The sequence below is a fragment of the Desmodus rotundus genome, chromosome 10 (genome assembly GCF_022682495.2).
Source record: "Desmodus rotundus isolate HL8 chromosome 10, HLdesRot8A.1, whole genome shotgun sequence".
In the NCBI taxonomy this organism is placed as follows: Eukaryota; Metazoa; Chordata; class Mammalia; order Chiroptera; family Phyllostomidae; genus Desmodus; species Desmodus rotundus.
The window spans coordinates 62075353-62100486 of record NC_071396.1 but is presented as its reverse complement, the minus strand read 5'-3'; the positions used below and the strand labels follow the sequence as shown (position 1 = coordinate 62100486).

At 44.8% G+C, this 25134-nt stretch overlaps 1 protein-coding gene across 6 annotated transcripts in view; it reads left to right on the top strand.

Moving 5' to 3' along the window:
• The first annotated feature begins 6059 nt into the window (after positions 1-6059).
• The window catches only part of LDLRAD4 (low density lipoprotein receptor class A domain containing 4), a 684091-nt gene continuing 665016 nt past the window's right edge, over positions 6060-25134 (top strand). For 3 of the 6 annotated variants that reach the window (XM_045187834.2, XM_045187829.2, XM_045187830.2), the window contains exon 1: positions 6269-6746. The gene's annotated coding sequence lies outside the window, so the exon portion shown is untranslated. Of the gene's footprint in view, positions 6133-6268; positions 6747-6850; positions 6920-25134 lie in introns of those variants that run through there. The other 3 variants (XM_053912663.1, XM_053912662.1, XM_045187833.2) reach the window with 3 other exon arrangements.

The window sequence follows — 25134 nt, the reverse complement described above, 5'->3', positions numbered from 1 at the left end:
TAACCATGAAGTAGAGGGGAGCAATGACAGATACACACAGGGCCAAACTGGAGGCCACACAGACAAACAAACTGTGTCGGTCTTTAGTCCCGTCAACTTCAATGATGCAGGCAATGTGTGGATGAGCCTAGTGCCCTTTGGCGAAGGGCTGTATATACCCCAAGTTGACCTAGGACAAAGGAACAAAGAGACAAGGGGAGCGGTCAGAGACACGTGCAGGCTGCAGAGTGCCTGGCACCCCACACTCCCCTGCAGAGGAGCAGCCACTGCTTGGTTCCCACCTTCCACAATGTACACACCTTCTCTTGTGGCATCCCTAACCTGGTACCCCACAAGAAAGGAATTCTGAAAAGTATGGATCCATTGTGGCTAAGTTGACATCAGAGAGCTTGTCCTTGCTGGTAAGGAAAAAGACCAAAGAAAGCTAATATCTATTGAGTACATTTTGGGCCAGGTACTGTCCTAAATACTTAACCTATTGACAATTTATATCCTAGTAGGGAGCTAGCTAGACTGTGTGTTGGAATACAATGGGTGAGGTGAGGTGAGGTTGCAGCAACCACTTTACTCCCAGATGCTGGTCATTGCAAAAGAGAGAGAGAGCCCCAAAGTTCAGGACAAGGCTCATTAAGCTCTGAGATGCTCTGCTACAGTATGGGTTAACTTGAACTTGGGGAGCAGAGCACATGGGAACCAGAAGAGGCAGAAGTTGTGAAATGCTGTGGCCTTAACAGACTGCAGAGACTTTACTATACTTTAATATTTGTAAATTACTTGAAAATAATGTATCACTGATCAGGAATTGTTTTGCAATTTTTGTTAACTAAAGTATAGGTACCAGACAAAAATATGTCTGTATTCAATAGTCTTTGAGGTAATCATTTACATTGTTTCTTGCTGTATTTTTCCTTTGAGGAGAGAGCAGATACGGTGGATTTTGTTTTGTTTTGCCCAAGGAGAGTATTGCAGCAAGGCTGAAAGCAGAAGATGCCTGATAAAAACACTTTCCTTTCAGTCTCTTGTGATTTTAAAACTAAATCCATAGGAGGAGGCAGGTGGTTTGTAGATCCCAGGGATGGTATATATATATATGTAGATGGGGACATGGCCAACCTCACAACAGATTCTGTGATGCAGAAATTATGATACAGACTGAACACTGAGAGTCTGATGGTGAAGAGTAATGTGATGAAACATGCCCATGACATCTTCAAGGCATGTGGGACAGATCCCTCTCTCTTGGAGCTGAGCTAATCCATAGATTCTGGTCTTCCGTATTGATGTACACTAAGACTCTCACTTCCCCAGCATAACCACTCTATGTAAGCTACTCTTTCTCATTTCCTCCTCTCCATTTTTAAAATTTAAATTAAAAGATACAAAGAATAAGAAAAATCATTATGGATACCTTAAGTTTCATTTAAATATTATGCATGAGATCCAAATAACAGAATTATATCCTTTGATTCACATTCATCTGTGGTCACTTGAGGCCCTCAGGATTTTTTTTCTGCGGTATCAGTTGTAATCTCTCCTCTTTCATTTCTAATTGTGTTTATTTGGATCCTCTCTCTTTTTTTCTTGATGAGCCTACTTAAAGGCTTGTCGATTTTGTTTATCTTTTCAAAGAAGCAGCTCCTGGATTCATTGATCCTTAGAATTGTGCTTTTAGACTCTATGTCATTTAATTCTGCTCTGGTCTTGGTTATTTCCTTCCTTGTACTTGCTCTGGGCTGTCTTTCTTGTTGTTCCTCGAGTTCTTGTAGGCGTAGGGTTAGGTTGTTTGTTTGAAATGTTTCTATCTTTTTAAGGTAGGCCTGTATTGCTATGAACTTCCCTCTCAGGACTGCCTTTGCTGTGTCCCATAGGTTTGGGGTTGTTGTGAGTTCATTTTCATTTGTTTCCAGAAAGTTTTTGATTACTTCCCTAATCTCGTTCTTGACCCATTCATTGTTTAATAGCATGCTATTCAGTCTCCATGATTTTGAGTGTTTTGGGTTTTTTCCTTTGGGGTTGGTTTCTAGTTTCAGTCCCTTGTGGTCAGAGAAAATGCTTGATATGATTTCAATTTTCTTGAATTTGTTGAGGCTTGCTTTGCGTCCTATCATGTGGTCGATCTTTGAAAATGTTCCATGTACACTTGAAAAGAGTGTGTATTTTGCTTCTTTGGGATGAAAAGCTCTATATATATGAGTTAAGTCCATTTCATCTAGGGTGATGTTCAGTGACACAATATCCTTGTTGATATTTTGTTTGGAAGACCTGTCCATTTTTGACAGTGGGGTGTTAAAATCCCCTACTATAATTGTGTTGCTGTCAATATCTTTTTTGAAGTCCTCCAAGATTTTCTTTATGTATTTGGGTGCTCCTATGTTGGGTGCATATATATTTACAATGTTTATGTCTTCTTGGTGGATTCTTCTTTTGAGTATTATGAAGTAACCTTCTGGGTCTCTCTTTATGGCCCTTCTTTTGAAGTCTATTTTGTCTGATATGAGTATTGCTACCCCTGCTTTTTTTTCCTGACCGTTTGCTTGGAAAATTTGTTTCCAGCCCTTCACTTTCAGTTTGTGAAGGCCTTTTGTCCTGAGATGGGTCTCTTGTAGGCAGCATATGTGTGGGTCATGTTTTCTTATCCATTCAGCTATTCTATGTCTTTTGAATGGAGCATTTAATCCATTTATGTTTAAGGTTATTATCGATAGGTAGTTATTCATTGCCATTTTTTTCTACCTGTGTTCCTGTCTCTTTCTCTTTTCCTTCCTTTCCTTAAAGCAGTCCCTTTAGCATCTCTTGCAGAGCTGGTTTGGTGGAGCTGTATTCTTTTAGACTTCTGTTGTCTGGGAAGCTCTTTATTTGGCCTTCTATCTTGATTGAGAGCCTTGCTGGGTAAAGTAGCCTTGGTTGCAGGCCTCTGGTTCTCATTACTTGGAATATTTTTTGCCATTCTCTTCTGGCTTGGAGGATTTCCATTGAGTCAGCTGCTAAGATTATTGGGGCTCCCTTGTATGTTACTTCCTGTTTCTCCCTTGCTGCCTTGAAGATCCTCTCTTTGTCTTGGAATTTTGCCATTTTAATGATGACGTGTCTTGCAGTTGGCCTCTTTGGGTTCCTCTTGCTTGGGACTCTCTGTGTTTCCTGGATTTGGGTGACTTTTTCTCTCCTCAGATTAGGGTAATTTTCCATCATTACTTTTTCAAACAGGTTTTCTATCTCTTGCTCTTCTTCTCCTTCTGGTATTCCTATTATATGGATATTGTTACGTTTCATGTTGTCCTGCACTTCCCTTATTACCTCTTCATTCTTTCTGAGCCTCTTTTCCTTTTCTTGTTCTTTCTGGGTGTTTTTTTCTACTTTTTCCTCCAGCTCGCTGATCTGATCCTCTGCTTCATCAAGTCTGCTTTTGATTCCTTCTAGTGTGTTCTTCAGTTCAGAAATTGTATTCTTCATTTTCTTGGCCCTTGTTGATAGTTTCTATTTCCTTTTTCATGTTAATATAGTTTGCAGTGAGTTCATTGTAGTTTCCCTGTAGTTTCTGGTAATTCTCTGTGAGCTCAGTGAGCTTCCTGATAACCATTGCTTTGAACTCAGTATCTGATAGTTGACTTGCCTCTTTTTCAGTTAGCATTCTTTGTGAGGCTTCCTCCTTTCCTTTCATTTGGGGATTGTTTCTTTTTCTGCCCATTGTTTGTGAGACTCTTCTTGTTAGCCTCTGCTTCTTAAATTGATCTGTTCTGACTCCTTGGGTTTATGGTATGAACTTCTATGGTAGAATGTCAATGGGATTGAGTGGTGCCGTCTCCTTAATCTCCTGAGCTCACTGGTCTTGGGCTGTCGTTTATAGGATTTTTTTTTCAACATTTGCTTATATTTGCCCTTTCTATTTTTGTCTCCTTGATGACTGACCTTCTATGAACCAAGTATGGTCAGGATATAATCAACACTAGGTAAACTGCAGGAAATTAGTAGTGAGAAGGAATTTTTCTTGTCCTACTCCTTGAAATCAATTTCAGTTGATTTCCACCCAATTTAGTGATATTTTTAACTTTATCCCAATATTAGACTCCATTAATTCCTCAAGTATCTCTTGAGTCTTTGGTGAGTGTCAGGCACAGTTCTGTGTGCTGGCGATACACATTTTCCACTCTCCTGAACAAAATAAAGCCCTATTTGTCTGGACTTCAGTCTGGGCTCTTAGAGTAATGTGATTGATTACTAATGATGAGGGTAAAGCTGACATATATTGTATTGAATTTTCAGAGCAAACATGTGACTAAATACTTCCAATACTTCCATTGCTATAATGAGCGTGTGCTTGTATGTGTGTGTGTTTGGAGGGGCATGGGAGGCAACAGCTGAAATGAAAAACATATACAGGGAGGACAGAGTGGAAATTGCAGGGAGAGGTTCCTCTCGTAGCTACTTTCTAGAGATAGAAATAGAGATGTGCAGTTTCCAGTTATAAATAGGGACGACAACAAGAAAAGGAAATGCAAGATTAATTAAGATTCATCATAAATGGTAAAATTGAGGTTAAGATTTAAAAATCCAGCTCTTAATTTAAAAGAGTTAAATTACATATGAAGAAATTTTGCACAAGTGAAAGGGAAGAACAAGTTGTTTTGTGATTTTGGTAAAACTACTTTATTCTTCACTGTCCCTGGGCAGTTTCTGGTTTAGAACAAAAAAGCCGTTTCTCTTTTCATGCCAAGAGGGCAAGAACATGGTTTCTCCAACTCCATAGCATGTGAGCTGCTATTAGTGTGGCATGCATCTGTCTACGTTAAATAAATGTATACTAGGTATATGCTTGTCAGCTTCAAATAACGTGTATTAAGCACTTATCAACTCATTAGCACTGCTCATTTAAAAAAGTTTACTCTAGTAGTCAGATTCAAAGTTGTTTCACTAGTGTAACTGCTCCTCTGTTAGCCTAGGACCTAGGCATTCTCCACTGTGCTGGCAGTGTCTGGCATTGAGAAGCTGCTGTAACTTGTTGCTGGGCTGAGAGGAACTAACTGGATGTCAAAACTGTAGGTAGGTGGCAGTATGGTTCAACTCCCTGCTTTAAATGCAACCAGTTTGGAATTTTACACCCACCTCTCTGTGGTCTGGGGACAAGTTTCTAAATCCTTCATCACCTCAATTTTTCTCATCTGCAAAATGGGAAACTTATAGCTGCTGCAGTTATTGTGAGGAGAAAATAAAAACAATCTGTATACTTAGTACAGGCCTTGGCACATTTGCTCTCAATAAATGATAGTTATATTACATATACATAACAATTACTATGATCGTTGAGGAGAGCTGAGGGCTCGTTAAAGGAAGCTGAAAAAAGCCAACATTTTACCAACTAAAAAGTTGCTGACAAGTTAATCATATATTTCAAAATATTATTTTCTGATATTCTGGAAGGATGAGGTGGTCAACTTTCGGGGGACACAGGTTGAAATTGTTATCTCTTTAATTAGCTGCACTTCTATTAGACCCTGCCTGAAACCCTTAGTCTATTTTGGCAGAGAAGAATTGTCTAATTTTGGTGACTGTAATAAAATTGGGTTAAAGTGCTCATATACTATGACAGTGACCAAACCCCTATCAAACATTGTTAGGTTGGCTGATGTCAGTGCTAATACTTCCGGGCGACAAAAATGCGTGCTGCCTGCACTCAAGTGGAGTTCAAGTCCTAAATGGCCTTCAGAAGAGGAGAGATGTTGGTCCTTCAAGAAGAAAGAGAAGTAGCAGAAAGAATTCAACTGAACCTCCAGTCTGAAGCCATTTCCCTTATAAAGGAAGGGGATCCTAAAGGGGTGGCTTCGTGGGGTCAGGAGGAGCCCCACCAAGGATTTACTCGTCCCACCCAAGCTCTACTGTGCGTATTCCGGCTGGTGCACTGAACCTGCAGGCCAGCCGTTTCCAGACGGTCCCTAGCCCGCAACCGCTAGCCTGCTCTTCCCGGCGCCACAGCCTGAAATCTCTCTGCACTTGGAGTTCCCCGTCCGGCCGGCTGTGGGCGCGCGCCCCGAGGCCGGAGCCCACTGCCGCGTGCGCAGCTGGTCCGCCCCGCGGAGCCCCGGGGTCCCGCGGCCTGGGCGCCCGCAGCTCCCAGCTCGGTGCCTGCAGCCTGTAGAGGTCGGTTCGGCCTGTGTGCGTGGGGTCGGGGTCGGCCCACCCTCGCCAGCACCGCGGCCCCCGGAGGCCTGGCCGCACGCCGGGTCCCTACCGCGGAGGGGGATGGGGAGGGAGGAGAGACGAGGAGTTGGAGACAGACACAGCCTCCGTGAGCACAGTTACCGCAGGAGACAGACGGCGGCGGGTGGCGGGAGACTCCCCCCTCCGGCGGCTGGAGGCTGGTCAGATCCCTCGGCCGCAGTAGCGCTGTCTCTCTTCTACCCTGTGCCCGGAGGCTACGGGCCGAGCCCGGCGGGCGCGACTGGGAGGCGAGAGCGTCTGGCCCTGCGTGTCCCGCGCGCCAACGCGGCCAGCTGGGGTTCCCCTGCGAGCCGGGGAGGCGCCGCCGCCGCTGCCAGACTGGCTGCGAGTCACCGGGAAAGTGAAAGGGGGGCGAGGAACGCGGGGGAGGCCCGGGTGTAAGCTCCAGACTCTTAGAGAGACTCGGGGCGCCGCGCCCCCCGTTGTGGCAGCCCTGCACCCAGCGCCCCTCCCCAGCGGCCGGCAGGGCCCGGTGGCCTGGTGAGCCGCACTGCGGGCGGTCCCCAGCCTCTGCTCTGGAAGGGCGGCCGCAGGTGAGTGGGGACCCTAGGTGGCTGATGTAGTTAGTGGTGTCTGGCTCAAGTTCAGCGCTGCACTGAGGACCGGGGAGGGGGCGGGGCGCAGGGTGGTGGCGGACGAGACGCTTCGGGAACGGGACGTTCGCGAGCCTGCGCCTCGGCGACTGCCTAGGAGACGAGTGCCCGAGGTCTGTGAGACAGTGTCTCCAGTGGGCACCACGAGTGGGAGTGCCTGTAGTGGGAGGGCGACCCTGCTGCCATTGCGGGTGTGCTTTGATGGAGGTACACTGCCGGCCCCCAACCCTTTTTCTATTTCCCGGTGCCCCAACGTGTGTCGTTCTACTACTGAGGGACTTAATTCTGTACCTCCGAGAGGCCGGGATGAGCGTGGCGGTGGCTGCTCAGACTGAGGTCTTGGCTCCCTGGGGCCTCTCGGTCGGGGGAGAGGAGGTCAGAGGAAATCGGGAAGATTGTACTGGACCTTGCAGGGGAGTTTGCAGAAAGGAAACAGGGCGGAAGCGGGCAGTACAGAGGACCCTGAGTCTTGCAGCCCGGCTTCCCGCAGCCCCCCGCCCCCTGCAAACCCTAGAACCTGCTTCACCCGGCGTCTGCCCCGGTTCCCCCGCGCGCGTTGACGTCGGTCGCCGGGCCGCCCGGAGCTCCCGGCATTGGCTGGGAAGTCGATTGTCTCCCGCGGCTGCTGTTACACTTAGGCTCTCCGAGCTCTGGAGGAAGCAAACGTGTGTTGAATTTCTCTTTGACCCTCACGTTGGACTAAACAGGAAGCTACGATCACCCAGCCCGGGTCCTACACTTGCCTTTGTTGTGGGTTCAGCCAGCGCAGTGGTGAGGAGGCTTCCTCGAGACCCCTGCTCGTTGGGCCGCCCAGGGTGGGGTTGGGAGGGCGCCCTGTAAGTACGCTGCTGGAAGACAGTGGGCTCTGAGGGCATTTGCTTGTTTTTAAACTTTTTTTTTTTTTTTTAAATTGGAAAAGGAAGCGGCTTACTAACGAGTCAGAGATTTTGAGGAGGACGACAGGGACGCGTGGTGGGTGGGTGGCACCTGGAGATTGTGCATGGGTTAGTGCCCTGTTTCTACAGGGTTTGCTACAGGGCACCGTGCTGCTGTCTGGACTGTAAAAAACTCTAAAGCACGTAGGGCTTCCTCGCTCCTCCTACCCAGGCATAGGAATGATTGCTGAGTGGCAATGGCCACATAAACTAGCTTCCTTTTAATTTTTCTAAGTCTTTTAATGAGCTAGAATTGGATAATTTTGATTTTTTTTTTCCCTCTTTGTCCCATCTATTCCCTTCTTTTTGTGTCTTATTATTTTGGCAACTTGTCCCTGGGCCCCTTCACTTATAGTTTAGCGCTGCTTTCAATGTTATTTATGATGCTGGTATTTATTGATGAACTACTGTGTGCTGGGCATTGCGGGATGTGAGGTGAGATTAGCTGTACAGTGTATTGATTCAGAGAACTACTGTTAATAAGTTCTTGGCAGTGGAGGTGGGTAGAGATGGCGAACAGCCTTGGTTCTTAAAAGTATATGGATTTTGGCTGTCATGGAGGTTGGTGCCTTCCCCAGGGACTAGGGCTGGGAAATGTCCCTTTAATATGGCCCTTTCCTCTTGTTTAGCTAGCCAAGGAAGGTATTGTCCCATTTGTGTCTCCCCTTGGAGCTTCAGGACTGAGGATTGAATTCAGGACTGGAAAGATTAGGTAGAGGCTGCACTGAGAAGCTGCCATTGTATCAAGTCATGTTCTGCGTTTTGCATATGAGTATTTAGTCTTTTCTACTATTTATATTGGATTTATTGTCATCAGTACCTCTGCCTTTGTACTCTGTAGAATTCTCTCGAAACATATTCTTTATGTCCAGTAAAGGATCATAATGTCAAATTTGAGGCATTACATTGACAAATGAGATCAGAATATATACCCATGTACATTTATTGAATTTTAATATTTTGTTTCCTATCAACCCTTGACTGCCATTTGATGGTCCTTGCAAAGCAGGGGGTATATTCTTCATGATTTTTGAAAGCTTAATTCTTTTGAGAGCTTCACGTTACTATTTACATTTGAACACACTGTTAGGAATTAGGTGACAGACTGTAAATGTCAGTAAGGGATTATTTGTTGTAATGGAGTTGTAACTACATCTATCCCTTGTTTTAAAATGCCCCACTAATTTTCAAACATTCTGCTGTTGCCCTTGGAAGAATTTGTCCTCATTGGCCACAGTTCTAGTTTGTGTGTAGGTTTATATTTATTTTGGAGAAGACTATTCCCAGTAGGATATTTGGGCTGTCTCTTGAATTCTCTTAGGGGCTTGGTTTGCATGACCACAATCCTGCAGAGGAACCCAGCCAGTGCCAACTGCTTTTTAAGGGATTCTGTGCCAATTTGTTGGATTCAAAGTCCACTCCTCTGAATATAAATACATACTTAGACAAATATTTATTTCCCCCCACTGCTGACAGTGTTCTAAGAATAGTATTTTTGCCTGGTTCACTGAGAGCAAGGACCCATCTGCAGAGGTGTTTACAGTTTGGGACTGTGCTATGGTCCTGGTTGACTTAGCAGCTTGGCAGGGCAGCCTTGAGGCTAATAGGATGCTGTTTATTTTTTTTTCTGGGCCTCTGGAGGGGCAACTCTCACCCGGACAGAGGAATATAGAGAGTGAGAGTGACTTTTGTTCTCTAAAGGTAGTTCCTGGCCTGCTGTCAAGTAGAGACCACTAGGCTCTGTCTGGATCCTTTTGTATTTGCCCAGCATGTAGTCAGTCCAGCATTTAGTCACCCCATGGACTGGGCTGGGGTGGTTTCTCTATGTCACTATGTAAAACTCAAACACTCTGAGGACTCAGAGCAGGGACAGAGCAACTGTGACTGGTTAGACCTTTCTGGTAGCCCTTGCCATGTTTCTTTTCATCTTTCTTCTGAATCTAGGTTTATGGAGTCTCTACGATGTGTGTGTCGTTTCTGGATGACAGTTAATAGAGAAGAAAGAAAAGTCAATGAGCAATAGATCATTCCATGTTAACCTGGAAAATTTTTAGAAATATTTAATATACTTTATATAGACACTATTAGGCTATTAAATATGAACAGTGGCAAAATAGCTATGTAGTCCCAAATTGCCCTTTCCTCCCTTCTTTTTCCTCCCTTCCTCCTTCCATTCCTTCCTTCCTTTTTTCATGTCTCAGAAGACTCACCTGGAAGCCATTATTATCTGATGTCAAAGTGACTTTCTGACTATGTGGGATTTGTTAGTCTAGAATTATACCTTGACCTATATTATCAGTGCATGGAAGGTGAATCTTAAGTTTTAAAATAGGAACGTAAAGCTTCTGTGTACTATTTGAAAATTTAGGTCACATGACCTGCCACTTTTTAGGGAGATTTTTTGTGTTGCATTATTTGCTTCATTGTTAAGCAGCTAAAGGAAACAGCCAAGCGCCTGTACTATTATATTAATTGATATAGAAATATTGGGTTTATATTTCCAATTAATAATTTTTTTTTCTGTACCATAGGAGGACTTGAAAATAATGTCTGTGTTGTCTCATATCCATGTGATTTAAGTATGGATTCGTTTTCTTTGAATTCCCACTAAAAATTGTACTTTGGCCTTTTCAGCTGTTCTTGTGAGGACTTTTCTTTCCACCAAGCTTGTTTTCCAGATAGGTCTTGGAAATTACAAAGAATATAGCTATAATTTCTCCCTTGATTGGCAGCTGAGAGCTTTCCTGGACAAAAATAAGGAAACACAGTGCCAAATGGTTGACTTTTCTAGAATAAAAACTCTAAAGGGTATGCAGAAAGTCCTCTGGTTAATATATTGGCATTCCCAGAACCCACTAAAACTCCGGCAGCCTGCCAGACACCACTTAATGAGGATGCAGAATGTCTGGCTCAAATCCCCATGAGCAGAAGGGGGTGGGGAGCTGATGTCCACACCCTTTATTAATTTTTAATGACTGTACTTTGGTTTTTCAGATTTTGCTTTGTATCCCCCTCACGACTAACCCCCTCCATAACCCCTCCCCCATCCATTTATTTACTCATTTACTTGGCTTTGGGTAAAATGTTGAGACTTTCAAGGTTAAGAATCCTGCTGAGAGATCATTTCTGTTTTCCTGGGTTCTTTTGTTGTTGGTTTTCTTTCTTTCCCCCCCCCACCCCACCTTTTTTTATGAGGAAGAAAGAAAAGGAACAGAAAAGGATAACTTTTAAAATGATGCTTTATTGTCTGCTGGAAAAGAGAAGCATTTATGAAACTTTGAGTTCGTCAGACAGTTTATATGACAGTGCAAGTTGGTGCCTGCCAAGCTCCAGACAGATTGCTAATGTTACATGACAGGGATAAATAAATTACCGCTGTCTGCAACACGCTAGCACTGCAAACGCACTCTGCAGCCTGCGGCCGGCAAGCGCACGCAGGGAGCCTGTTGGCTGTGTAGCTGCAGGGAAGCCCTCTGCCTACTGCCTACAGTTCTGTGACACAAAAAGGGTGTGTCTCTTGCTTTTATTTTGGCAGTGCTTCAGGGCAGCAGAATCCGAGTAGCAGCTCTGTGTCCTTAGTGCTGCTGGTGACTTTGCCCCCTTTGCCTTGCCCCTCCCTCCACCTTCTCAGACCCTGCCTTCTTGCTCATGAGGGGACCTAGCGCCTACTCTTCCTCTCAGGGACCTGCTCCAAGAAACTAAACTTGGTTCTTATATGGACCTGCTCAGGCCCTAAGATTTTTCAGAGCCAAGTTTCAAGCTGTTTACGGTTGCATTCCTTCTGCAGGTGCAGGCATTGAGAACATATTGTCTGACATAAGTGTGGTACTCTCTTGGGAGGGGGCTGGGTGGCACTCCTTGGGCCTAATGTACTTTTATCTCTAGCAATTTGGATAGTCAGCTGGCAGAGTGACAGGTGTAGTGAACTTAATGGTCTTGCTCTAGTTGTTAGTGGACACACTGCTCATATTACAAAGCTACCTCCTAAATTGGGCCCTTGCCAAATGACTTGATCTTCTTTGCAGACAGGATGCAGGGCCTGGACTACTCCAGTGATGTTAAGATCAGGAATTCGGTGGGTGTGAGCAATATCTGTGTGTCCTCATCCATATGCTGCCTAAATGGATCTAGAATTTCTTTTCAAAGTAAGATTGTTCTATCCAGTTTTCAAAAATGATCCATCCCATCCACCCCTGGCCAGCCATCCTTCCACAAGAGGTGTGGCAAGGACCTTCTATATAAGTATGTGGACATCTTGCTTCTGGAGTTTGCAGAATGGTCATGCCTTGTTGGTTTCTGTGTGGGGGCCACCATTCTCCAGAGGCATGGCCAGGGATTATTTTCATTGTCGGTGGCCTCACAAATTCAAAGGGAATTTCCATAGTAAAATCTCACTTCTTCTAGAAGGCAGCTTGAATCCACGCTGCTTTCAGAAGGGCTCCTGGACCTCTGGATGGTCATCATCCACCAGGGGACTTGGTCAGAGAATACTATCAGTGGTTCCAAACACTCGCATGTCACTGACTATGTGCCAGGCTGTTCTTTGGGCTGCACGCATATTAACTGATTTTAATCCTCACAGCAGCCTTATGATTTAGGTACCATTCCCAGTTTGCTGGAAGGCAACAAAAAGCCCTGAAATTGCCCAGAGTCACACCTCTTGTAAATAAAGTGTAGAGTCTGACCCGGCTCAAGGAGTCTGTCCCTGGGGTCTGGGTTTTGGCTCTGAAGTTGCCTGAGGCAGGGCCCAGATCAGAAGTTCTTCCTCAGGGACCACATACCAGCTGGGTGGAGAGGGACAGTGCCATTTTTCTCCTTGCCCCATGCAGTTGCCAGTGACTATCCAGCCAGCAAGCTCCTTCCTTCTTCCTGCCTTGGCTGTGGCTCTGATTTATACTCCCCTTATTTCCCTTCCCCATTCTTACTTCTAACTTCTGCTTTCTGTGCCTATTTTGCCTGTGATAAGAGCCTCAGTTTTGATAATTGGCCCTTGGTGGCTTTGTTTTGTCACACTGAGCCTCCAGTTTCTTGAAAGAGAGGTAGTATTCTGCAGCAAACCACTTCTTGGATGTAAGAGCATCAAGACCTGTTTTCTGGTTGTTGAATCCAGGCCTGTGGCTCTGTGGGTGAGTTTGGAATGGACGAGGCCCTCCCCAGTTGTCTGTTCACTCAGAAGGATCCAGCTCGTCCCAGTACTTGGAAACTACCATTTTTTTGTTTCCCTTTGCTTCTCACATTTGGAAAAAACATGACAAAATAATCGTCTTTAAGATTCTCTGTTTTGCCCTATGGGAGGCATAGATGAATCAACCACACATATCGACATGTACTTCTAGTGAAATGTTATTTGTCCATGTTGGACAAACCTGAGTGTTTGAGATATGGAACTTAAAGTGAGTTCCCAGGAAATGCAAATTTATTTGGGTCTGGCAGGGCAGCTTTTCAGCTCTTTGCAAACCTTCCCTCGGTGGCAAGGGCTGGAACCAGGTGGAACCTTTTATAGCCTCTGAGTTCTTCCAGGTGGCTGGGATGTTGCTGTTCTTTGTATAAATATCTATTACTGAGCCTTTATTACATTTGATCCTTACAGTCCCCTGGGATGGGTTTGGACCAGTGTTCTCCACCTTGCAGTTGAGGTGAGGCAGGCCTCCGGAAGTTCCTGTTCTGTCTATGCTCTGTCCTCCCCGTCTCCACAGCACTGAGCATCCACATTTTTATGTGGCATGCCCCAGGCTGCATCTTAGTTGTCAGCACCCAAGATGAAGCCTGTCTTGGAGTGGCCACTCCCATACCTCCTGTGGAGCAGGTGTGAATACAGCCAGTCAGGGACGGATATAAGGGCCCCTGTGTACACTGCTAGTCCAGTGCTTTGTCCTCTCTATCCAAACCTGACTTTTTATTCCATGGAGCCTCTCAGGCCTGGCTGAACCCAGTGTCACCAATCCTGTCTCTGAAATCCTTTTTTTCCTGATTACATACTTACTGGAGGAAATTAGGAAAATACAAAACAAAGAAGAAGAAAAAATTACCGAAATTACCTATGGTTCACTACCTTTAGACATGACCTCTGTTAACAGTTTAGTAGGTTCTTTCCAGGTGTATTTATTGATTAATTATAAAATCATGTAAAGAAGTTACAAGCTTTTTTAAAACTTAGCATTTTGTCCTAAAATTTTTTTTCATGTAATTTAAATATTCTCCAAATATATCACTTCTGATGACTAAAATATCTTATCCTATAGTTATATTGTTATTTTCAGAAACCTGTTTTGGGACATTGAAGCTGTTACCAGTTTTCTCTATTATAAATAATACTACATTAAATGTTTTGATGACATCCTTTGGATAGATTCCTAAGAGGGAAGTTGGTGGGTCTAAGAACTTTGAGATTCCGACCAGCCAGCCGTGGCTCGGACAGGGGCCATCTCCTGGGGGCCTCCCCGCTGTTTTTCCATCTGCAAAGGGGGACCCCTTTACAGATGGAAGAACAGGGGGATCTTCGCAGTGGTGGGGACGGGACGGAGGGGTCTGCGGGTTTGCCGCCACGTAGGCCAGTTGCTCGCACCCCGGCCCTGTGTGTCCGATCCCCATGGAGGCAGAGGGCCGATTATGGCGGGATGCAGGTGTCCTGCGGGGGTCAAGGGATGGCGTGGGCACTCCCTGGTCGGAAAAAAAAAAAAAAAAAGAACCTTGAGATTCCTCCAAAAGTATTACCAGATTGTTTTTGTTTTTGTTTTTGTTTTTTTACAAAGAATGGTGCACGTTATACTACATACATGAGGATGACTGCACCCTCGCCAATGCTGTATATTATTATGAAAATAAACCTTTGCAAATTTGACAGTAAAGTGGTATGATGTTTAAATTTTCCTTCCCATGTTTTTGATATAAAAATCTGGGTTTATATCATGGGGGTCATAGGTGAAAAGAGTTTTTCTGTTTGCTAAATCTTTGTTACTGGCAAACAAAGTGATGTGATAGTAATCTCTTCAGAAGGGATAAGACCTTTGTGGTATTTTAAATTTAAATTAAATTCTACTCAGGTAGGTTAAGGACACAAAGCAGTCTAATTATACATTTTTAAATACAGTTACAGGATTTTATGGCCAAGGACTGTACCAGGTCTTTTCCCACTATCCTAACCCTTCCTCATAGGGGTATCTTGGACTTAAAATGGAGGAGTGAGGGCCAGGAGAGGGAGTGGATTCAGCAACCAGCTGCTTAAAGACCTGTGTGGCATCTTGTTCATTCACTTCTCTCCATTTTGAGTGTCCACTTTTTGAAATTAAAGTTCTTCTAGACTTGTACCCAAGGATGGCAATATTAAATTCATTCTCCTATTGTTTCACTTAATGGTTGGCTGACATTGAACACTTAATATTGGTGCCCTCTGCTGCCTGTACTTCACTCTTCCCTTCTACAAATTTGGCAGTTTTCTGGTTCCAGCCAAGGCCCGAGCCCTTTTATAGTTGCATGCAGCTATTAGCAGTGTCTGGCCTGCTTAGCTTGTTGCTTCTGAAGCTTGAGAGATAGGAAAATTAATTTTACTAGGTTGCCATTATCTAAAGCTCTGTCAGTTTTGTGTTCTTTACAGGCAGCCTTTTCAGTTGAAAGGTTGGGACTAGTTGGAGGGGAGTCCATTTACAATGCTGGTTGGAGAGAGTAAGACATAACACCCTTGTCTTTGGGGCTAGTCCTTATTAGCTTGTTCTGTTCACATGCAGCTTCACCATCCATTTGTTCAGCAGGTGTGGGTGCTCTGGGTTGCATGCTAGGGGTGGAATGGCCCGGTGAGCAGTGTGCAGGGTCCCTGGGGCCCTGGTGGGCACTGTTCTCTCCTTTGTGCTCAGGTGACTGAGTCCCTGAACTCCAGGCACAGACAGTGGGGAGCTCTGCTTGGGCAGTTGTCCCTTGGCCCACATCTTCCCCTCCTGGCCATACAGTCTATGACACACTGCATTCCAGGTGCAAACCCACCTTCTCCGTGGCTGGCCATGACAGTGGTGCCAAGGATTTGGAGATGGAGTGAGCAGAGGATCAACAGTGGGTGGGAGGGCTGGCTGGTAGCCATGCAGGTGGTCTGACCAGCAGGGGTTGGGCAGTGTCTTTATGGGAGCAGCCAGTGCGGGATCTCTTGTTGTGTTGTGTAGGAGGTTCGCAGGGCAGTTGCATGCTAATGATGCTATGGAATAGGTTTCTGGAACATATGCTCAGTGCACTTTGGGTGATTGAAAAATATACCTTGTGTCCTTTTCCCCTGTTTTCTGTTGGCTGGTGTGTTCAGGGCTGACAAGAGTTATGTTTAATTTGACCTTGCTGGATTAGGTTTGCTCCTTCAGCAGAATGATAAAATAAATGCCAGAATGCTTTTCTCATAGGGAAAGAAGGTCTTTTGGACATAATGCAAAGCATGATGTGAAGGGTGGAGGTAGTGTTTGGAGTTGAATGACTGGATTGAATGTTTGTTTCTCTCCTATTAAGATAAATATTGCATCCTTACAGAACTTAATTTTTATTCTATTACTGTTTAAATATAAGATTCAAAATCTTTTACTTTGAAAATAGAAGTTCTGGGATTAAAATTTTTTCATCTGAAGAGTAATATAAAAATAATAAACAGGTATTATACACATATAGTTACAAGTACATAATTTATGGAGTAAATTTAGTCCAGAGAAATCATGATATTTGTTTCCGATAAATAAAGTTGGACATTAAATGGAGTGGGAGCATTTGTTATTTAATGGAACGCTTACTGCATTACTTTGTAATGTGAATCCCTCCTTTTTTACTGTTATAACCTGGTTTATATATTGGATTTTAAAAATCAGGGCATATGTGGTATATGCCTAAGGGAATGGCTCCCATTCTGGTGTCTACCATGGAGCAAGCTATCTCTATTGGACCTACCTGAAGAAGCTTCAGGCCTGGGAGGCAGCCACCTGCAGCAACTTGCTGTCCACAGTGTGTGTGGAAGGATACAAGCATATGTGTTATCTCTGGTTTTGAGGAAGGTTTTGCCATAAGAGGCCCCCCCCCCCCACCGCCTGCCACTCCTCATTGTATCTTCTTGGTTCTTGTCCAGCCGTATTTCTGGAGGCTGTTTGACTTAGGAAGGTCAGTTTGCCCTTCTCTAAAACAACTATTTGCCTACCTCTTAGGTTTTGAAGAGGATTAAATAAGATAATGTGTATGCACACCACCGGAGAGAGGTTCAGTGAACTGCCATAGTGAATGCTCAATAAATGGCAGCTATTGTAAGTCAAATAAGTACTTGTGAAGCACCTGCCCAGCTTTGTGGTATGGAGACATAGCTCCTGTTCCGTGGGAACTTGGAGACTCAAGAAGATAGACCATGTGTACAGGAAGCAGCCAGAAAATAAGAGCAGGCAGTATATAACGAAGTCTCTGGTTAAGAGCCACGAAGCACCATTTAAACTGTTAGTCAGGAAAGGCTTTGTACCCAGAGAGTGAGGCCACTGGGCCTAAAGGGCAGTTAGCTCTGATGGCTTCCCTGTTCTGCCCTTTCCCTTTTCTTCTGCTCTACACTCTTATGGAGCATTGATGTCCAAACAACTGGCTCTGTCCCCACACAGTTGCTGCACAGGGTGATGGCCTCACTGGGGAGGCCTAAAGGCCTGGGGAGCTGGGATGACTTCCTGGTCTACTCTGGTCAATCAAAGGAGACAACAGGGAGAGATTTTCCAGGTGGACAAGCAGCAAGAGAGTGTTCTCACTGCAAGTCTCGGTGACTTCCAGAGAGCTGTGTGCACTGGGATCTAGAAGACAAATTCTAGAACTTTAAACTTCTGTGTATAATGTGTACACTGCACCATTACTGAAATACAAATATGTAATTTATAAATACGTGAATATACACAACCCATATATGTCTGCTCACACTTTTTGCTCATAGGAGTATATGCTTAAAAAAATTGGGAACCATTGGTGGGCAGTGGGAACACGTGTTCAGAAAGGGGTGAGAGGGAGCAGCCCTAAGGGTGAGGAGGGAGCTGATTATTTCATAGATCTAAAGGATGCATATGGTTCCTGAAATTTAGAACTCTTAACTGCACCTAGCCAAGGGATGAGCATGGTGAAGAAAATCCTGAATTATTTGTTAGTGTTTAAGTGCCACCAACCCCAAATCCATGTGCCATGTTTTGCCGCTTTGCTGCCCTGACTTTCAGGCTCCTTTTTCTGACTTCACAGGCTGTTGGGGCATGGTTAGGGTGAATTCTGACACAGTTGTTGGGAGGGATTTGATACTCTGGTTTAGGTAATATAAAAGGACTGCTAATAGGACTGCTTTATTAACCCAGAGAAGAAACTGCAAAGAAGTTGAGATTATTTATTTATGCTCTGAGCCAGGGCATAGTTTTAGGACCCACACCCATCTATAAGTGTGGTGAAGTTTAATTAATACGTCAAGGGGACTGTAGGGGCTGCAGGGGTAAGTAAAGACAGGTTGTTCTTCTGTCTTTACAGAATGTACTTCCTAGCCAGTGGTTTGAGTGTCAGACCCATATCCGTGATAGTCCCTGAGGCAGCAGGCAGGTGGGGTAGGAGGAAGCTCAGTGCCTGATGGTATTGGAGGAAGGGGGCTCACACTGGGCATGTATGGAAGGGCGAGAGGGTTTAGGACAGGATTTGTGGGAAAAAATGGCAGTTGACAAGTGTCTTGGTTGATAGGTGGGCAGAGACTGGAAGAGGAGGCCTTGCTGGAAAAGTGTGAATAAAGGTGCGGGGGGAACGTAGAGGTGTGTTTGGTGAACAACAGTGTATTGGAGGCACTGTCATGGTTAGAGCTGAATAGATTTTAGCTGTGGTTATTGTGATTATTATTTTTTTTGGCATCATGGCCTTGGATTAGGGTGTGTAACACTCATTCTGCTGTGGAGTGTTTCATCCCATCTTTGCTGAAAACCAAATGAACAGCCAGGGACAGTGAAGAAAAACAAGCCTGTTGGGACACCTACCTTCTATTTTCTCATGTAATTGCACTGAGACTCTGTCTTGACTGCAGTTCTTTAATATTCAGTATTTGTTCACATTTCACGAAATGCTTAAATTTTATACTCTGTGCACTTCACCCCAGGAAGCCAGATTTATCACTTTCACATGATCATAGTAATGCTGTCTATTTGCAAAACATTTGTAACTTTTTGAAGTTCTTCACAGACAACAGCTAATTGATGAAATATACATAGAAGTATAATTGATGGATTTATTCCTTATTCCTTTCTAATGTGGCTATCACCTGAATGTGAAATTCAGGTCAGAGTTTAATGTGCAAAACCTAATTGGGAAGAGATACCCTGTTGTTGTCCATGCCAAATTGCAGGGTATTTTCTGGAGGTTGCTGGGAGCAAGGATTTGCAGCTTGTTTGCTGACCAGGCATGCAGTTGACATAATTTTGAGACATTAGGATAAAGCACTAAAAATCAAATTACTTGATTTTACCAAGTACTTTACTTTTTTACCATGATACTTTAGTAAACTGTAGCCCTTTCCTGGGTAGCTTGTGCAGAATGGGTATATCAATGAAGTGAAGTGTGAGGGCTGGCAGGGATGGATGCGGGACCCTGCTTTCATCTCTTTTTTGTTGTTAAAGGTTGGTTCGCTGATGAGTTCTTTGTGACAATTGAGAAAATTGTTGTAGATTTGGCAAAGTTAGAGTATCGCCTGTTGTAGCAGAGGGTGGATGCTCCAGTGCACCCTCCTCCAGCCTGCTGGGGGCCCTGTGTACTTGGGACCTGTGCTCTTTTTTTTTCTAAAGCTGTTTTGGCTTCTGCCGTGGTATCAGCTTGCTCATCTGTGGGTGCAAGTTACTGCAGGTTCTGTCTCTCCACTTATAGCATAATAGTTTCATTCCTAGTGGGGTTACATAATAGTGTCCTGCGGCCTCAGCCTCTGGTGGTTTTCTAGCCACCTTGCCAGGTGGCACCTCTGCGTCTAGTGGCTCCTTTTTATTCTCCGCTCAGCTTTTCACTGTTGTGCTCAGATGTCTCCTCGCTGTGGGTGCCGAGTGTTCTGACCCCTTCATTCCAAGTGGAAGTCATTTGCACTGTTGCCACACTTGCTCTGCAGTTTTCTCCTCTCTCCTCCACAGACCTCAGAAGTGCTTTATCTGAGCCCCTCTCACCAAAACCACATATGGAAACCCCTAGTCCAAGGGCAGGAAACCAGCCTCTGCATCCTAAGCTGATGATAGTGACAGAGGCTGGGGAGTCTGCTGGCTTTTCCTGATTTGGACACTAACAAGGGCATAGGTATCATCCAGTAGTTTAGGTAGCAAATGAAGTGCTTTCTGATCTGCCCAGGTCATTAGTTTGCGTGATCAATAAGGACTAAATACTTACTGTAGTTGCAGCAGTTAGTTAGGTGGAGAGCTTGTATGAACATGGCCCCACCTCTGAGAAAGACATCTGCCCTGAAGTACCATGGGTAGAAGGTGAACTTGTCTTCTGTACCAGTTCAGATATGCCCTCTGCTGTTGGATAACAGAGTGCTAACTGTGATCTGTTAACTTCATTGGCTTGTTCACTGTGGAGAGAAGATAGCAAGATGTCAGTGGGTCCTTCTGGCTTGTTCTTAGAGTTGACAGAGGGGAATGGCTAGCAGAGCCCAGCAATGAATCTGATGGCTAATTTTGAGAGCTGGCTAAAGTACTGAGCATGCTCTTGTTTGAAATATGCTTGTCTCAGTCTCTGGTGTAGTTTTATTGATAACCTTCTTTAGGCAAGACACACTTGGGTACTTGGTCTCCCTACCTCTGAGAGGCCCACCAAGTAAAGCTGCTGAAGCAGTATGGTCAGTCTCAGAATTGGCCTTCAGTGGGGTCTGTCAGTGAACTAGGAACCTTATACACATCTGGAAAGCTTAGAGGCAGAATTCTGTTGCATGTATTGAAATCGGTTATGTATTTATATAGAGGATCTTGCCCTTGAATTCTGAACTCCAAACTCCTATCTACCTGCCTAGCGGGCATTTCCACTCTTCAGTGGGCATCTCTGGATCTCCCCATACCTGCCCCTGCACTGTCCCTTTGTTGCCCCCCACCTGACCCCTCCCCTTCACCCTTGATTCCCTCACATTTTCTACTCACTGTCCCATCTCAGTGACAGCATTCCTGTCTGCCCAATGATTCAGACCACCCATCTAGGAGCTCGCCTTGACTCTTTGTTTTTATAGTTCATCTCAGAACAAATCCTGTTTGTTCTGTATTCAAAGTCTGCCCCATATCTGGTCACTTGTCACATCACTGCCACTAGTAGCTCAGTGTGACCCTTCCCTGGGCTCATGCTGGAAACTCCTGACTGGCTACTCTCCTCCCACTTCATAGTTAGTCTCAGCCCAGCCATTCCAGTGACTGCACTGCTTCTTTTCAGGGCAGAGTGGATTGGTATTCCCCCACATCTCTGGGGAAGTGGTGCCTCACCTTTCCACTCCTTTCTACAGGCCTTTGTAGCTGCTCTGCTGGACCCCCACCTCCCACTAGGGGGCACACATCTGTCCCCTCCCTTCATTCAGGCATCAATTGTCTCTCCAAGGGAGGCCATCCCAGACTATGGGCCCTGCCCAAATCCACTGAAAAGTAAGTGTAGGAGGCCGGTGAGTAGCCTAGGGACCATAGCCTCATGACAGTGCCGGCAGCACTGGGGTCCACAGCCTGTGGAGGATGGTGGGCAGAGTGGCACGTGCAGGGCTTGAGGCTCCAGGCTTAGAATGAGCCATCTTGCTCTCTTTTCCCTCTTGAAGCCTGGGTAGGGCAGGCGTGGGTGCTGGGTGTCTCACCTTAGTCACCTGCAGTCAGGTCAGACTATAGTGCAAATGGAATATCCCCCTGGCAAGGCTCAAGTGCAGCCACAGAAGTGAAAGGGATGAGCAGAAGGCAGGCACATCTCAGTGACATCAATTCCATTGTTATCTCCACCTACTCACTTATATTAACATTTTATTTATTTTTTCCCCCAAAGTAAACTACCTACTAGGAGCCAGGAGAAGCAATTGTTTTCCAGACCAACTCTCACCCTCCAACTTTCCTCCCTAAATTTACCTTGCCGGCTAAATAAATCATTTATAAATTAGATATTATCTATGTGTTTCAAACAAATTTATCAAACTATAAAAGATCAGATTTATTCATTTTATTAAAATCATTTTAGATAGATGTTTTCTTTTTAGATCAGCTTTCTCTGTTATAGTCTTGGTTCCTCTAAGCTGTTTTCTTTTGTTCTTGGGATCAGGAAAAGTTCAAAGTAAAGGAAATTATGGTCTGTGAGTCTTTTTTTCTATCTTTTCATAGAAGGCAGTTTGACACTTACCTGGAAGTCTGACTCATCTTCTAGACATCTGACTGTGCTTTTATTCTATGTATTAGATATGTCTCATTGAGTTTCATTTTGTTGTCTTGGATTTTAAAATCATAAGGATAAGTTCCCCCCAAAAAGGGGGGAAAAACCTGAATAAGACAGATTCCAAATTGTGAGTAAGGCAGCAATTTACTTTAATGGTTTTAGCTTACATGTGATAGATCTTCACAACCTAGCCTTGCCTGCAGATGAGCAGGTCAGCCTTGGATGGGTCAAGGTATTCTCTTTGCAGGTTTTTCTTCAGCCACCCATCCAGAGGACACATCTGCAGTCCTGTCCTGACCAGTGATGGCACATGTCCACTCCAGGCTGAGTGGGGTTTCTCAAGGGCTGAGCACTAGTCTTTGTCTCCGTTAGTAATCTCTGGTTTGAATGACACAGGCACACACACCTCCACCTAGAAAACAGACTGGAAGAATTGTACCAGGCCATTAAAAATAGATGTCTCCAGTGTAGCACTATGGGGGATGTACAAAATCCTATCTTTTCATCTTTTCCATATTTCCTACAATGATCATTTTTAAAAATTGTGAGAACACTCCCATTTTTTGATTTCCTCAGGGTGTGGATTAAAAAGTCAGTTTCTGAAAAATTGTGGAAAACAATTTGATGTGTGTCTTTTTAAGCATTTTGGAAGCGTGGATGAAGTTGCTATGGGGATGGCAAGGTTTACTCTCTACAGAGAGTGGTTCCATCTGGCACCACATGCTCTCTGAGCAGAGCTGGGCAGTCCTACGCACAGCAGAATTTCTCATTAGATGTGGAAACAATTACGCATAGAATCTCAATTTCATCTTTTTTCCTCTTAAATCACCAGTTAACTTTGATCTCGTAGCAGGAGCACACTTCTAAACTGCATTCCACAGCCTCTGAGTGCTCCATGCCTTTTGTCACCTGTGGGACTTGGAGCATCACCTACAGTTGAAGGGTTTCTGTCTCCACTGGTGGAGTGGAGATACTTCCTGTACAGGATGCACAGTAATTTTATCACAGTTGGAGTTAATTTTCTTTTGCGGACATGCTGACAAATCTTTCAGAGGCACTGTTTTTATTTTCCTTGGCTTTGCCCCTTGAATTTGTGGTCTCCTTCCCTTCATGCAGTTGCTTAGAGCTAGTATGGCCCCATCTCAATTAGAGATAAGGTTATAACATTCTGTGCTGGGGTCATGGTGGGCACATAATACATACAAATGAAGTTCAACTTTACATTTCATCGAGAATGAAATAAAGTGATAAGAAAAGCAGTAGGCTTTTTCTTTGGGGGTCTTTTGTCATCACTGGAGGCTTGTAGGGCTAATGTAATGGTAGAGACACTGGCTTGGGGATTTCTGGCAGCCAGCTGGTTGGAATTGGGTAGCATTCTTAGAACCCTGGTGGGGCACTGGACTACCTATCAGGGGATCCCCATGTTGTTGCTGCTTTTGCTCTCATTTTGTAAGGGTGGTCTTAGGCCAGTCTGAGTTTGGTTTTCCTCATCTGGAAAATAGGGGTGGCAATACTTGCCTTCTGTTTAGATTATTGTGAGAAATCGAGGAGGACTTGGAGGAGGACCATGTTCTTGTAAAATGCATTGCCCCCATGTCCTGGCCCCTGGTCACTGGGTGTCCTGCCCACTTTCTCTGTTTATCTGGTGGCATATGGCTTCATGAAGCCACTGTGGATGGCCTGTTAGCACTTACAGTTTCTAGTTTAGATGCCTGATACAAAGGAAGGTTACTGTGATTGATGGGCTCCTGGACAATGACTGATTAGGATGCCAATTTGTTTCCTTGGAGACAAAGGAGATAATTTCACTTTTAGCCTCAGAGTCAAGTGGAACTAGAGTGATTCTGCTTCATGGAAAAAAACAGTTGGAAGACATTCGGGAAGTATAGATTCTTGTTCCCAGCTCTGGTCCCAAGTAGTGTTGTCTGCTGAGCAACTCAGGATCCATTTTTTTCAGTGGACACTATTGCTTGACTGCCCTGGACCACACATTGTGGTCATTCAGAGAGTTGCTGATCAGTTAAGAGAAAAGGGTGAACAAGAGAGATGTGCCCATAGATAGCCCACTAACCTGGGTTCTGATCTCTGCTGAAATGAGCACCAAAGTGTCCTGGAGAAACTAAATGAGCAGAAGCCTGGGGTGGTGCCAGCACATAGCAGGTGCTACGGGACTGGTGACTACCCCTGTGTTTGGAACATGTGGCTGTCAGACGACTCAGCAAAGGCCAATGTGGATGCGTCCTGCTTATGACCCACGGCCTCCACTCCCACCCCAGCAGAGCTCATGTGGCAGTTTCTGCACAGAGTGTGAGCATAAAGATTGCTGCTTGTAACTGAGGGTTGGACAGAACATTTGTGTCTGGACCCAGCTTGCTGGTGGGGGGCCTAATGGGAGGGGAAAGGGTGCTGGAAATGTCAATGCTGCTAATCCAATGAGATTAGCCTAGTGAGCTACGGGATTGGAGAAGACAAAGGGTATTGAAGGGAGCACTTAGAAGTTTAAACAGACTCAGTTCTCCCTTTTCACCTACCTCTTGTGTAAAGATTTCAATAGCTCTTAAATGAGCTGGCATGAATGGCAATAGTGCCCTTTTAAATTCTAATTAGCTTGTGAATTAACTAGTATGAATTTTTATTAGTTAGGATGAATTACAGGTATTAATGATTGTATAGTCTTAGAGCAAATGAGAGTAGTAGTTACCCAAAGAGGTTTTCGGCCTGCCATCCACCAAGGGACTTTAAATAATCTCAGAAAGTCTGTGTTTTCTTTTCATTCTTTACTCTTTAAATCCCAGACTGGAGCAGTGTGGAATGGGGACAAGATGTGGGAGCCTCACTCTCCTTCGTGGCCCTGTGAGGAGAGAAACTGCATTCTGCCTTGCAGCGGCACGAGCTATGCTACCAGAAGAGGCTGTGGCTGTAGCTTTCCCTCTCAGGGCTGGCTGTGCGTAGTTCTGGAGCTGCCCTGTGTATGTTTGCAGTAGATGACACTGCAATCCCTCCCCAGCTCCTGTTTGAATGAACAAAGTTCA